This window comes from Panicum virgatum, chromosome 9N (genome assembly GCF_016808335.1).
Source record: "Panicum virgatum strain AP13 chromosome 9N, P.virgatum_v5, whole genome shotgun sequence".
Taxonomy (NCBI): domain Eukaryota; kingdom Viridiplantae; phylum Streptophyta; class Magnoliopsida; order Poales; family Poaceae; genus Panicum; species Panicum virgatum.
This window is the reverse complement of record NC_053153.1, coordinates 12,944,442-12,957,453: the sequence shown is the minus strand read 5'-3', so window position 1 is coordinate 12,957,453 and position 13,012 is coordinate 12,944,442. Positions and strand designations below refer to the sequence as shown.

Genomic DNA, 13,012 nt, shown 5'->3' with positions numbered 1-13,012 from the left:
ATAATGGTAGAAATGAGTTTGACGCATGTTCAATTTGACCAACGTTGAATTAAACATGTGTTACCAATGCATTTAAAGTTTATTACCGCAAGTTGGAAAAGTTTTGGCACTTGTGCCATTCATATCCTGCATGACAGGGAAAGTTTTTGTGATGACTCACGTGCGACATGAGTATCACATAAAAGTGAAGAAATCTAGGGGAGCTTTTAAAGTTATTCCAACAATTCCCATGCACTACTATAGTGGCATGTTGGATAGTGACTTGAAAAGAATCAAAGGACAAAAGAAAGTTGTATGCTAACCAATATTGCAAGAATGACTTGCAAAAGTATAGCAAAATGAAGAACTTGATGAGTTCTTGAAAGTGCAACAAATCAAGAACTCTGAGGAGCTCTTGAAAAGAAACGAGGAAATAGTACTCCCATTACTTTGTATGACTTGGTCATATGAATAAAGTTCTAGTAATGAAATGCTCCTCGTTCACAAGTGTTAAAAATAGTTTCGAAATTATGGCAGCAAAGTTTGTGCCATATTTCGAGGGGGAGAAAGATTAGAAAGACAAGAAAGATTAAAATTAGAGAATTTCCCCGCAAAGTTAAATGCGATGCATTTTTAAAAGCAAAGATGATCTAGTAAAGTGAATATGACCGACCGAAACAGGAGTACAACGGTCATAATGTTAATACCCCAACAATAAAGTAAGTGAAATTTCTGGAGTTTTCAGCTCCAAATAGGGAGAAAATATAGTTAAGCCTCAAATCAACCGAAAAAGAAAAGGTGGTGCTTGAAGCACCTTACGAGGCTTGTAAAAACTGAACCGAGGCTTGTAAAGAACAAACCCAAACAAAAGTTTGAAGATATTCCATTTTTGAAATAGATGGGATGATCTGGGGGAGTAAAGTATGTCAAGAACTAAGGCTTGAAGAGAAATGAGACTGTATGTTCACTCCTATGATTCAAGCACTGAAATTGTCTCAATATATATTTTCACATTGTATGAATGTCATAAATTGAGTTGTCTCATTCATCGATGTGGCGAGAAGCAATGGAAGATAAAATGAGACCTAAAAGTTCCAAATTTATTTTGGAACATGGAATAAGTTTCTAATGGAGCCAAGACAGTAGGCTATAATGGGTCTATAAGATTGAAACGTGACTCCGGAGGGAACATGAAAAGTTGCTAAGCACAACTTATGGCAAAAAGTTTTGTGCAAAGAAAAGAATAAGTTATAATGAGACATTTTATTCAGTCTTATAAAAGGATTCTTTTAGAATCATAATGCAATTAATGGCATACTGCTTTTAAATTGCATCAGATGGATGTTAGAGCAATATCTCGCGACGGAAATTTGCACAAGAAAGTATATACATGACATAACCAAATGTTTTTGTTGTGAAAAGAAAAGAATATTACGATACCACTTGATGATATTAGATCATAGAATAGTAGTATCTAAAGTTTTATGAGAACAAAGAAAAGTTGGGTTTTAAGTAAAGGTCAATGCAAAATGACAATTTGCAAATATGCAAAATTCAAAAGATGGGAAATCCTTTTCCTGAAAAGATTCAAAGAAGGTTATTTTGACCTCTAGTTTTGATAAGAATAATCTCGGTAAAGAGTCATTCGCTCTAGGAAAGTAAATTCACCGGAATAAAAGAAAAATGGGGTATCAGGACTATCGCAGAAAGCATATTAAGAAAAGAGTTCTAAAGATATATATAGTATGCATGCGAGTAAGCCTACGCCTGTCCTATTGTCAAGGGTAATAGTTTTGGAATTTTCAGAATTCCAGGAACCGTTATATGATCGATCAAAAGAAAAAGGTTACATGTGCTTCAGCTGTTGGAAGCAAAAATAGTGCTCAAAATAATTTACCCTGACATAGTGCAAGTACCCGGGACATTTTGGCAGAAGTCCTGTCCAGCAATAGATCACTGGAATAGAGTTATAGAATGTTTTGCAATATTGCAAAATATTGTTAGCCTCATGCTAAGTAAAAAAGGAACATGTACTCTCAAAAGGATGTGAGTAAAAGGAATTAAGTTTTGGCGAGATGTTTAGTGAAGCCCACAGTAGTAGCTAACACTCGCGCTTGGAGTTTTATTGTGGAAAAGCTCCAAAGCAAAATAGTTGTGATTCATGGGTTTTGTACCCAAAGTTTGGCATTATATGAGGCTACAGGACAGGCAAAATGGTTAAGAAAATCATTACCCGGAATTGATAATGGTAGACAACAGCAATATATCATTCGAATGTTTTCACTCCTATGGCAACATATTAAGTGTGCTGCCAAACAAATTGACAATGGTTTGTATGTTGCAAAGGAGAAAATCTAGAATCATATGAAATCATGGAGCACCAAAGTATCAAACAAATGTTTGCGGATCCGCTTACCAAAAGGCCTACCGCCCAAGTCGACATGGGTTTTACGGGAGGCCTATGATTTCTGGATTACTAAAGGGCCCAAAGAAAGGTTAAGGTCTTGTTTCAATACAGAAAGGTACATTGTGGCTGTTAAGTCTGACGGTAACTAATAACCGTCATGATGAGGCATGCTCTACGTACTGATCTGCAATGAGATGAGGCCAAGAGCAAAGCTAGTAAAAAGAAAGTAAAGAGATAAGTTTAAAGTACAGAGTGAGATCAAGGGGGAGAATGTAAGGTTGATCTCATCTGACCCAGTCCAACGACTGAGTCAGACCCCTCTCACGCACCCTGATCGGGGGTGCTCTTGCCCTTTCGCTGACAAGTGGGCCCCCTTTGTGCAGCGCCAATATAAAAAAGGAAAGGATGACGAGGGGGCACTGTGATTTAGGTTCGCCGTGCCTCAATTTTTCTAAAGACCCTAGACTCGATCCGATCTGATAGAGTGTGCTGAAGCAAAGGGAAGGTTCCACGCCGCTGTCTCTGCGACCTCGCCATCACCACCGTGACGCCGCTGCCACAGCACCACAACGCCATCGTCCACCTCGACTCCGAGTTCGTCGTCCTCGAGCCCCGACGCCATGGGGAGCTTCATCAGCCACTCCGACGCGTCGACGGCGGCGCCATGGCAAACAGAGATGGCTACCAGCAAGGTTGAAGTGTTTACTCATTCGATCTACTGCTAATTGATCCTGGAAATTCTAACAATATTCAGATCGGGTGAGCGCAAGGAGAGCAAGAACGGGAGGGTGAGCTACAGTAGGGATTACCGTTGAGGAACGCGTCGAGGAGCTTGCTGAAGCACGACAAGTCCTCTGGCACGCAGGGTTAAGTAAAGCGACCGGTCCGGTCCAATCGGCACGGTCAAACTGGCGCGGTCCGGTAGCGGTTTACCGGACTGGTTTGATCGGAAACCGGTCAAATTCAAAATCGAATGTTCAACCGGTTCCGAACGGCTTACCGGTCGGTTTGACCGGTTTACCGGTCGGTTTGACTGGTAACCGGTCAAATTCAATTTTTTTTCTTTTTTGGTTTAAATTCAAATGCCCGTAAAGTATACTAAATAAATATTTGTATGACATATTTTAGCATAAATGAACCCTCCAACCCTCTTTTGTACTACTTTTATATTGTATTTGTATACTTTTGTATGCACGATTTTTTTATTTAACTTCAAATCCCCGCAAACTATACTAAATGAATGATTTTTTGAGAAAATTTGACACTATTAGATTTGTCGCACCTTGAAGTATTTTTAGGAATTTTTTGGGAATTTTTCATTTTTAATTTAAATTTAAATTTTGAATTTGGGCCGGTTTGGTACCGGCCCAAACCGGACCCGGGCCGGACCGGTTTGACCGGTAACCGGTCAAACCGGACCGGTTCCCACCGGTTTGGTGAACCCTGCTGGCACGAGCTCAAGCTCACTCCGGGCATTCACTCTGCCCGTCGCCTGCTGCGCGGTCGCCGCTAGCTGTGCGCACTCTCCGACAGTCCGCCACCAGCTCGGCCAGCAGATTTTCGCCGTCTCTTGATCTCGATCGTGCCGTGCGCAGGGAGCACATAAAGTTGAAAGTAAGGCCTATTTGGCAGAGTTCCGACTCCTCAAAAAAGGCTCCGGCTCTGGCTCCTCTGGTGGAGCGGCTTCTCAGATGATGCTGAAGCCGTTTTGAAAAAACGTTTGGCAAAATGTCTTCATCTAGCTGTTAAAATACATAGAAAATATGAAATGACCACAATACCCTTCTTTTTATTTTTTCATTCATCTTATTTATTTTTTTTTCTTCCCTGCTCTCCCCCTTATCCTTTCTCGCTTCTCCTCCGATTCGCATCGCCTCCGGCCTCTCCCTCCCGTCCGACGCCCCGCCCGGTCTTCCGCCACCGGTCGGCCGCGCCAGGGCCGCAGGCTCCCACCGCCTCCGGCCTCCCTCCCCGCCCTATCTTTCGCCGCCGGCCTCCCGCCCCGCCGCCTCCTCCGGCTTCCCTCCCCGTCGCTCCCGCCGTGGTCCACCGCCGCCGGCCTCCCGCCCCGCCGCCTCATCCGGCTTCCCTCCCCGACCTCCCGCGTCACCGCCGCCGCCCGGCCTCCCGCGTCGCCGCGAGGAGGCGCAACGCGTGCAGGTGGGGGGCAAAGGTGGAAGGGGTCTCGCGAAGCCGGCCGAAGCCGCCCGGAGCTACGTTTCTGTGGCTCCTCCCTCAAATCGCTCCAGAGAGCGTGACTCGCGGAGCTTCACCGCCGGAGCTGCGTCCCTTCACCCCGTTTGGGAGGGCTCCAGCAGGAGCCGCTCATGGAGCCGGAGCTGAAGCCCTCCCAAACAGGGCCGAAGACAGGGGAAAGTGGTAAACACATCTCCAGGCCTCCACACGTGACTTATCTCAATTGTTGATTGGGGCATTTACGTTCTTATCCCTACTCTACAGTGAAATTACGATTCTACCCTTGTTTTTTCTTAACTTTGTAATTTTATAGTTATTGATTTGTCTATGTTTATTTAGAGAAATCTATAATTCAGGCATGCATGATACAATGAGTATGAAATTTTTACTACAGCTCAAGCATGTAATGATTAGACAACCATAAAAAATTTACCATAATTAGACCACGGAAACTGTAGCTATTGATTAATTACAAAATAGTATATATATCTAAAGTGACAACAAAAAATTTGTACTAAAGTGTATGGTATCATATGTTCCATGCATAGATCTACTCATGTGGAGTCTAACAAAATTAGATTTTCTATTTTATAATTTTTTGCGATTTACTATAATTTTTCAAAAATTCGGTCGAAATAAACATAAAAGAAAAATAGAAAAACCGCAGCCACGTCAATCTCAAACCACTCAGGGAGAAAAATTGTCTAGTTTTGATAACTTAGAGGAGATGAGATATCTGATTTTGTAATTGGAGGGAGAAAATCAAATTTTCGTGAAAGTTGGGGGAGGTAGAACCGTAGAACAGACTTTTTCCCTCCCTTTTAAAATTCGGCCGGCGGGCTGAACTGGTTCGACCTCTGTTTTTCGTAGGCTTATGGGCTGGAGCCCAAGGAAGGATGACGCTTGCATTTTGTCGCGCCGAAACGTCTCAAACTCTCAGACGCGCACGACGGCGTTGCCGCCGTTGGTCACCCGTTACCACGCACCGCCGCCGGCCCTGCCGTGCGCGACGGCTGTGGAGCGGCTACACGCGCACGGCGCGTTTCCGCGTCCGACGGTCCGTGCTGTGCAGGCATACGCAAAGTCACCGTGAGATCGTCGCGCGGTACACGTAAGTAGCGCAGTGCACAAATTCGCCCAACACGATGTACCGCTATGCACTAGCTCGCTGAAACATGCATGCATCCTACAGACCAATTGAACCTGACACGGTACATGCATCAATGGACTCTGTGGTGGTACATTTGCTCAAGGAGCAGGAGCAATCTTTCTTTCTTCACCTCATTAGCCAATTCATCAAACCTTGCTGTTGCCATTGCTGCTCTCCCTGCTGCTGCTAGTACTAGTGGCCTTGGCGTCCGTGTCACTGACACCGCCGCCGCTGCTGGTTACTACCTCATCCACCTTCTTGTCCTCTCCTCCGGCAGCTGCCGCGCGCCCGACCATGCCGACCTCCCTGAAGCGGCCGTACAGGTCCCCGCGGTAGAACTCCCTCGTCCTCCAGGCCAGCACCAGCGACACGAGCGCGCCCAGCAGCGTGACGCCGGTGATGATGAGGAACGACTCCCTGAAGCAGCGGACCCCGACGCAGGTGAGGTCCCGCCCCCTGCGCCCGCCCTGCCGGAGCGCCTCCCGGTCGTACATCCGGCCGGCGATCCGCACGTTGAGGATGTAGGACCCCACGGGGCTCGCGACGGCGCCGAAGTTGTAGAGCGTCGAGTAGTACTTGAGCCCGAACACCTCGGAGATGATGGCGAAGAGCAGCGGCCACTGCGCGCCGAAGCAGAAGCCCAGGATCACGGACGCCGCGTAGAGCCCGTGGCTCACGCCGAAGGCGATGAGCGCGTGGCCGACGCAGGCGAGGAGGAGGACGACGGTGAGCGCCAGCGGGCGGGGCACCTGGTACCGGGCGAGGACGTACTCGGAGGCGAAGCCGGACACCACGCGCCCGGCGTAGTTCCAGATGCTCACCAGGGAGACGAACGTGGTGATGGAGCGCTGCGGGTAGCCCAGCGACTGCCCGATCTGGCCCATGTTGTCCACCGCCGTCAGCGTGCCGCCGACGCCGCAGATGGTGGCCATGAACAGGACCAGCATGTCCACGCTGAACAGGGCCTGCAGGATGGTGTAGTCCTGGCCCCTCGCCGGCGGCCGGAACACGTCCTGGAAGCACGACGGCGAGTTGTTATTGCCGCTGTCGGCGGCGGCGGCCTGATGATCGTCAGGCGCCGGTGCTTCGTGCGTTTTCTCGTCCTCGACGGTGATCGCCACGATGGAGGAGGACGCTGCCGCTGGCGCCGGCGGCTGAAGGTAGGTCTTGAGCTCTTGCTTGACCACGATGACGATCGGGAAGAAGATGAGTAGGAGGAGCACGGTGGCCGTGACGTAGTAGGCCGGCTTGGGGAAGTGGGTCACCTCCAGCTCGACCACGTTCATGACGAGGAGGTAGACGGCGAGCACGATGGAGGCGTAGAGGAAGAGGAAGAAGGCCTTGCGCTCCCCGCTCGGCCGCGCGGCCGCGGCGCTCGGCCGCGGCATGATGCGGATGGTGGGGATGAAGAGCAGCGAGATGGCGGCGGGGAGCCACGCCATGAGCAGCACGAGCTCCGCGCCGTCGTTGTCGGTGCCGTAGACGGCGCGGTAGATCTGGGTGAAGATGGCGCCGCTGAGGCCGACGAAGCCCTTGAGCAGGCCGAGCACGACGCCGCGGTCCTCGGGGAAGTTCTTGACGGCGGTGACGAGCGCGCCGGTGTTGGCGAACGACTGCGAGTTGGCGCCGACGCCCGACGGCGATGTACACGCACATGAGCCACACGGGCGGCCGCGCCGTGCGCCCCGAGACGGCGAGGTAGATCATGAGGTAGCCGGCCAGGTTCATGCCGGCGCCGCACGCCAGCACCACCCACGGCGGGGTGACCTCGTTGATGAGGCCCGGGAGGATGCCGACGTTGGCGCCCACGTCCTTGAAGAAGCTGAGCGTGTTGAGCGTCTGCTGGTCGTACCCGAGCGACGTCTTGACGGCCTTGGAGTAGATGCCGAAGATGTAGGTGCCGCCGGCCGCCGCCATGATCAGGATGGACGCGAAGAACATGAACCACCGCCCGCGCACGACGTGCCGCGCGAACCGCATCGTGCCCGCGGCGTCGGCGCCGGGGCCGCCCGTGGCGCGGTCGCCGAACACCATCGTCGTCGCCTGGTGGTTCTCGATCGGGACGACGACGCACTAGAGGGTTTCGCTTGAGGTAGCTGCGTGTGCCACTCGTCTGAACTCCTGTAATTGTGGTGGCTAACTTATATGTGGTGAGCTAGTAAGGGATGTGGAATGTCTGAGCTTCCAATCCGGATAATCAAAAGGAATTCCCCAGAGGATCTTTCATTTAGGATTTGTTTGGATTGACCATTGATAGTTCAACGATTCCTTTTATTTAAGAGCATCTTCAACATATTACTGATTTTTCATATCCTATATATTTTGTCTCCACTAATTTTGGTAGTTAGTATTATAGCAGATTACTCAAGGATAAGGATAAGGTAGAGGAAGGAATTCTCCTATATTTGAGTAAGAGGCATGACCGTAAAAAAAAAAAGGAGAGGTGTGTGCATTTTGGTCATCACCAAAATATTTTGGTATTAGGGATGAAATTGGTAATCTCCTGGAATACCTTCCATTACCTGAAAGATAGTTTTTTTTTTTGTATTTGGAAGAGAAGTAATTTGCTGGAGATGCTCCAAGATTTTTTTTTTGTTAGATCTAGAAGCAGATGTGATGCCACAAGTTTGAATGGTATGGTTTGAATTTTCGCTCGAGGGATAGCTCATCATGCACGGTCCCAAACCGAATCTGCTTGGAGCACCGTGTAAGCGTATCACACTTGGGTCATTTTGACGTCCTCGTAAGTGATACGCTGCTTAGCTAACCCAAGATAGCTTCTGCCACATGTTGTGCCCGTGTACTCGTGTACTTCTTCAAGTGGTTTATTATACGAGAGAAGTGACGGCCGGCACATAAGTAAAACTTCAATTTGATTCGATCTACACGTTGCACTAGGTGTGCAACTAAGAAGTCTCTTGCCATTTCTTCCTCCAAAGTTCTTTGTCACTTGCACGTGCGCTTAGTGTATATGGATTATTATGCATGGATTTGCTATCAACCCCTGATCTGCATGGACTAGGAATTTGAGGTTTACACTAAATTGCATCTCTCTCTCTGGATCTATTCAATTATGTTTCTTGTACAATATTTTTTGAAATACTAATTTTCAAATAGACTTTGATTACAAATTACTCTATGTGTTTTCCCCCACTCATAGGTCTAAAGCTATGTCGGCACTTATTATAGCACATCTGTATTCATAATCCAAATTTTGCTTTCCAAATTTCAACCTTACCAGTTGCGTGTAATTTTTAAATATTTTTTCTCCTCCACATTTCATTTCAGAAACCTAACGCTTTGCTGTACCTCCTATTTCAAACCCTATATTTGTATTTTATTAATAATCTATGTTCTAGTTCATAGGTGTATTCCTTTCAAAAAAGGGTCCTCGGTTGTACTCGTTTTTTTTTTGAAGAAGACACCAAAAGGTGTCTCATATCTGATTCATATCAAGAAAAACAATAGTTATCACTACAATCAAATAATACTAACATGTGTTTTCAGCCTGCACCAAATTGCTTGGGATGTATACGAGTGTTGTTATATATGAGTACTTACTCCATCCGCCCTGAAATATAAGTCATTTTTTATATGTCCTAAGTCAAATTGTTCTAAATTGAACCAATTTATAGAAAAGAGTAACATAATTAAACTTAGGATATTTTGAATTTTAAATGAAAATAATTAGATCCATTATAAAATATATTTTCATAATTTACTTATTTAATGTGTTAGATGTTAGATGTTAGTATTTTCTGTATAAATTTTGGTCAAACTTAGGGTACCTTGACTTTGGACAAAACAAAATATCTTACATTTCAGGATGAAGGGAGTATATAATTAAACTAACAAAGGATTATGATGTTCATAATATAATGAATCCATCTAATTAGCAACTTTTGTTATTGTTGGCGTGGTAGGAAACATCACAAATGATTTAAACCATGAAAACAATACGCTTATTGCTATGCAAATGTTTGGTGGTACGCATGACAGCATAACATACATAATTTATGTTTACTTTGAGTTAGTTTTAAATCTATCAATAATGGCAAAAGTGAGTGATTTAGAAGCATATATAGCTTTGTATCGTTTTTTAGAGGTGAGGTGCAGATATCTTACTATTACTAATTGGAGGCTCCTTTGAAGTCTCCACATGAAGCCACTTAGGATCCTATGTGGATACTCTAAAAAAATAGAAAAATTCTATAAATTCTCACAAAAATCAGCAACATATAGCCATCAATCTAACAACTCTAATTATAATAGCCATTAGATATGTTATCTTTCCTTATAAATTGCCCACCTCTGCTATTATAAAAATAGACTAAAGTAACCCCATTAAATATGTATCTAAATTACTCACCTATGTCATTATAAAAAAAATCTAAAGTAACCCCTAATTTTCGTGTAAATTACCCACCTATGCCATTATAACACAAATAGCCCCCTAAATTTGCATATAAATAATCCAATTATATCATTATTAAAAGTTAAATTACTCCTAAATCTGAATTTAAATTATATAACTATAGTAAAATATTAAAGTATCAATATAAAAAACTATATTACAATTACTATCATTACTAATATTATTGTTTATATAAAATACTACCCACGATGTGTCACCATGTATTTATATATGATGGAAGACATAAGACTACCAATTCACAAACAAATAATTCAACTAAATATATATATCGAATACATGTGGAGGTGGGATGCAAAATGAAATCTATTGTAACTAAATAATGATAAATATATATTTTAGAGTATGTGTTAGAATATTTAATTGATGAAAAAGAGCGTGAGATACAGAACTATAATTATTGACATCATTCTTATATTAATTTTATTTAGCCCGTGCGAGAGCACGGGTTGATAGGCTAGTAGGGGGTTAATTTAGGTTGTTTTTTTTTCCATAATATCTGATGTGAGCAATTTAGAACTAAATTAGATCCTATATGTCTATTTTATCAACAATGGTTAGTTCCATAGAATTAATCTAGTAACGATTTTGTTTCCCTTTCTAGGATCCCCTTAAATATTTTTCTAGCATGTCTTGTACTAAATATTAAGTGAAGTCCTGGTTATTTAGTACTTGTAGCTGTACGATAGGTGTAGAGCACTGTTCATTTTTTCCATGACTTGGAACTATTTATCATCAAAGGGATCATATTCTTTAGTCGAAAGCGAGCGTCTAAAGAAAAGTCTCGGTCTCGATCCACCAGTTGTCTTCCCAAAAATCGGCAGTCGGGGTGTTTAGAGCACTAGTCCTTTCTTTCCCCTTTCTACAGTTCGAAAGGGCGACTCCGAAAGAGACTCCGCTCTTCCTCCGTCAATCTGCCGGTCTCTTCCCCTCCGGCGCCTCCTTGAGCGACGGCAGTGGGAGGGGTGCTCGGTTCCTTGGCGGATGGACCTTGTATAGCTGTAGATTAGGTCTGCTAGCTAGTTTCTACCGGCGGTGGCGGTCGGGTCACCGTCTTCGGTTTCTTCTTCCAGCGCTTCTCCGGCAGCGGCGGCGACGCCATTTCCGGTGAGGGCCGTTGGAGGCTTTTGCTCCTCCTCGTGTTCTCTGATGGAGACGTCGTCGATGATGTCTCTCTCAGAGCGCAAGATGTGCGGTTAGGCTTACTTTTCCCCCAAATAAATTCTGGCGTCGGTGTGCTCGCCGGAGATGGCTTTTGTGGGGTCTTTCTGCTTCGTCTCTGCGAAGGGATGTGAGCTTCCAGTTATCCCCCAAGGTGGGATGTGGATTCCGACGGTCGGGGTTCGCTCCGGCGGTGGCGGATGCTCCCGGCGATTCCTTGGCGACGAAGATGCCGAGGTCCTTTCAGTGGTTTACATACGGCTTCATGGTGGGTCGTTGTCTCTTGCGGCGTTACATTTGTTGGTCTTCCTCGTCGGGGTCAGCTGCGCATGGCGGCGGGCGGTGAGTGGCAGCTGCGGCCAGGGTTTCCCAAACCGGTGGGAACCGGTCCGGTTTGACCGGTTACCGGTCATACCGGACCGGTCCGGTTCCGGTTTGGGCCGGTACCAAACCGGCCCAAATTCAAAATTTAAATTTAAATTCAAAAAAATGAAAAATTCCCAAAAAATTCCTAAAAATACTTCAAGGTGCGACGAATCTAATGATGTCAAATTTCTCAAAAATTCATTCATTTAGTATAGTTTGCGGGGATTTGAAGTTAAACAAAAAAACGTGCATACAAAAGTATACAAATATAATGTAAAAGTAGTACAAAAGAGGGTTGGAGGGTTCATTTAGACTAAAATATGTTATACAAACATTTATTTAGTATACTTTGCGGGTATTTGAATTTAAATCAAAAAAGAAAAAATGAATTTGACCGGATACCAGTCAAACCGACCGGTTACCAGTCAAACCGGCTGGTAAACCGGTCAAACCGGCCGGTAAACCGGTATAACCGGCCGGTATACCGGTACGAACCGGTTGAACTGTGCCATTTGAATTCAAATTTGAATTTGGCCGGTTCCGACCGGTAACCGGTCCGGTAAACCGGAACCGGAGACCGGCAGTTACCGGAAACCGGTCGGGAAAAAAAACCCTGGCTGCGGCGCGTCGTCGAGAAGAACGGAGAAAAGCCTGGAAGATAGGTCTTTTACATTCAAGTCCTTCGGGCTCCTTGTTGTAATTTTCTATTCTTTCTGGGTCTCTATTGTACTTGGGGATGTACTTTCTCTTAAATGAATACATATCCCTTCGCAAAAAAAAAAAAGTCTCGGTCTCTCTGCTGCTCTCTCCATGGACTCACTGAAGCACTGCTGCTTGCTGCCTCGCTGGCCCAAAGACGGAGCAGTCGACTGGTCAAGGCACAGGCCGCCATTTTCTTACAAGCCCCAAATTGTAAAACGTTCTAGATATTAGGCCTGATACAATAGTCAATTGATTCCTAACGACAGACGAGAAGGGTTGAAACTGTGCAACGACGAGTCAACAGCCAACTTCTTCCTTACCACTTGCAAAATGAAAAAAAATCCCTCGGTGTGTGACGTGATCGTTGCCTTTATTTCAAGGATCTATGATGTGGATCGTTCCAAAATGCTTATACATCTGCTGGTATGCATCACAGCCGCGTGAATCTCAGAGGAAACAATTTAATTCCTTTGAATTTGTGCTGGATGTCATGGTTTTTAAAAAAATATTGGTCCGGAACTTGTTGATATACTACTTAAAACGGACAAGACTGAACAGAAGAAACTACTAGGCAAATGTTTTTGGTTAAGGAAAGAACATACGACAGATGAGGACATAC

At 45.4% G+C, this 13,012-nt stretch overlaps 1 pseudogene; it reads right to left on the bottom strand.

Annotated features, from left to right (window-relative positions):
- Nucleotides 1-5,698: 5,698 nt before the first annotated feature.
- LOC120693036 lies at nt 5,699-7,906 on the bottom strand (annotated as a pseudogene).
- Between the last annotated feature and the right edge of the window lie 5,106 nt (nt 7,907-13,012).